This window comes from Schistocerca gregaria, unplaced genomic scaffold (assembly GCF_023897955.1).
Source record: "Schistocerca gregaria isolate iqSchGreg1 unplaced genomic scaffold, iqSchGreg1.2 ptg000470l, whole genome shotgun sequence".
In the NCBI taxonomy this organism is placed as follows: domain Eukaryota; kingdom Metazoa; phylum Arthropoda; class Insecta; order Orthoptera; family Acrididae; genus Schistocerca; species Schistocerca gregaria.
Window position 1 is genome coordinate 2,568,015 of NW_026061884.1, and position 2,898 is coordinate 2,570,912.

The window sequence follows — 2,898 nt, forward strand, 5'->3', positions numbered from 1 at the left end:
TCTGGCTCGAACCCACGACCCTGAGATTAAGAGTCTGACACTCTACCGACTGAGCTAGCCGGCTACCTCGGTGAATACCTGCCGGGTAGCACGTCACACAGTACTCGTTTGGGTTGGGTGGTCCCATACAGAATCTCCCCATGATGCCTAATGTTTTCCTAACGTCACACTCGTCACGTACTTCACTTTTATGTCATAATCATTTCTGAGAGGTAAAGAAATTGCATGACAACATACAGAGCTAGTGGCGTCAAAATTAACGCACATACTTTATGTGACTCAAAAGCCGAACGAGTTACTTTCCGACGTTGTTTTAGATGTGCAAGTGATAGTCAAAACTCGCTGTGTCGGCACTCTGCCGACCATTTCGCTAGTTAACACCGGTCTTGTTGTGTGTGTTTCAAGCTCAAGAGCATCTCCAAGCAAAAAATGGTCAACAGCAACATTCAGACGGTTTCGTACTGCTCAATTGCTACATTAAAACGTTATGTTTCTTTTTCAGAACTGGAAAAACACAAGCGTGACAGCATTCGAACCTGTAATCTTCAGATCCGAAGCCCGACGCCTTATCCATTAGGCCCCACGGTCACTGACGACCAACATTTACATGTATACGACTCATCTCGAAACGCTCACACCCCTGAGGATTTGTGTTTTCGTTCTACACAGCCGCTGCCCCTTGCTCTTTCCCACCCATTCGTTACATTCAACCTCTGACGTGACCGACCAAATATAGACTGAGAAACAAGACCACACACTTTGTGCATTCGGAATCGAAGGCAGGGCGTCCCTCGCCGCATTTGCTACGATTGCCATTTGCTACTTCTGCAGAAGCGGCGGCGGCGGCGGCGACGACGACGACGACGACGACGACGACGACGACGAATATCGCGAGAGGCTCTGAGGTATGTGAGAAATACATCTATAAAATGTAATTCAGACTGCCTCGTCCCACCTTATGCTGTACCGCTTTGGCAAATGCTTTATCTGCGCCATTCGCCTTAATCGCATCTGAGAGTGATTCTTAAAAAAACGCCTGTCGCTAATTGTTCGTCATCACAGGTACTGTTTGCTATACGGCCACGACGCGCAACTGATTTCCAAAATTCATCTTTCTCCTGTGAGGATGGAACTTACGACCCCTGGTTTATTAGACCAGTGCTCTACCACTGAGCTAAAGACGCGCGGCCTAGCGGTACTCTTGGGTACTTCGTCCTTACGGTCGTCTGCATCATCAGACTTTAGCTGACAACACTTCATATTACCGGCTAATATTTGCAGCTATGGCGACAAATTACTGCTTGACTACACATCTGACACGTAACCGATGTGCTCTCCAAACAACAACACTTGCATTTCAGAACATGTCTTTCACACATGTCTACAAAATCACCTTCACCTTCAAATACAGCTTCCTTGCGACTGACAGAGACGTAGGCAAAGTTTAAAGTTGCTATTTCCATTAAATCTCGTTAATCAGAAAAACGGTAATATACACTTGCAGCGGAACAAAATTCCGTTCCGCCCAGCGTGTGGCTCGAACCCACGACCCTGAGATTAAGAGTCTGACACTCTACCGACTGAGCTAGCCGGCTACCTCTGTGAATACCTGCCGGGTAGCACGTCACACAGTACTCGTTTGGGTTGGGTGGTCCCATACAGAATCTCCCCATGATGCCTAATGTTTTCCTAACGTCACACTCGTCACGTACTTCACTTTTATGTCATAATCATTTCTGAGAGGTAAAGAAATTGCATGACAACATGCAGAGCTAGTGGCGTCAAAATTAACGCACATACTTTATGTGACTCAAAAGCCGAACGAGTTACTTTCCGACGTTGTTTTAGATGTGCAAGTGATAGTCAAAACTCGCTGTGTCGGCACTCTGCCGACCATTTCGCTAGTTAACACCGGTCTTGTTGTGTGTGTTTCAAGCTCAAGAGCATCTCCAAGCAAAAAATGGTCAACAGCAACATTCAGACGGTTTCGTACTGCTCAATTGCTACATTAAAACGTTATGTTTCTTTTTCAGAACTGGAAAAACACAAGCGTGACAGCATTCGAACCTGTAATCTTCAGATCCGAAGCCCGACGCCTTATCCATTAGGCCCCACGGTCACTGACGACCAACATTTACATGTATACGACTCATCTCGAAACGCTCACACCCCTGAGGATTTGTGTTTTCGTTCTACACAGCCGCTGCCCCTTGCTCTTTCCCACCCATTCGTTACATTCAACCTCTGACGTGACCGACCAAATATAGACTGAGAAACAAGACCACACACTTTGTGCATTCGGAATCGAAGGCAGGGCGTCCCTCGCCGCATTTGCTACGATTGCCATTTGCTACTTCTGCAGAAGCGGCGGCGGCGACGACGACGACGACGACGACGACGACGACGACGACGACGACGACGACGACGAATATCGCGAGAGGCTCTGAGGTATGTGAGAAATACATCTATAAAATGTAATTCAGACTGCCTCGTCCCACCTTATGCTGTACCGCTTTGGCAAATGCTTTATCTGCGCCATTCGCCTTAATCGCATCTGAGAGTGATTCTTAAAAAAACGCCTGTCGCTAATTGTTCGTCATCACAGGTACTGTTTGCTATACGGCCACGACGCGCAACTGATTTCCAAAATTCATCTTTCTCCTGTGAGGATGGAACTTACGACCCCTGGTTTATTAGACCAGTGCTCTACCACTGAGCTAAAGACGCGCGGCCTAGCGGTACTCTTGGGTACTTCGTCCTTACGGTCGTCTGCATCATCAGACTTTAGCTGACAACACTTCATATTACCGGCTAATATTTGCAGCTATGGCGACAAATTACTGCTTGACTACACATCTGACACGTAACCGATGTGCTCTCCAAACAACAACACTTGCA

General features: G+C 47.2%; 1 non-coding gene across 1 annotated transcript; it reads right to left on the reverse strand.

The window, feature by feature from the left end:
* Nucleotides 1-1,522: 1,522 nt before the first annotated feature.
* On the reverse strand, nt 1,523-1,595 carry Trnak-cuu (transfer RNA lysine (anticodon CUU)). The gene has a single exon. It is a non-coding gene; the product is annotated as a tRNA-Lys (tRNA).
* Nucleotides 1,596-2,898: the final 1,303 nt, after the last annotated feature.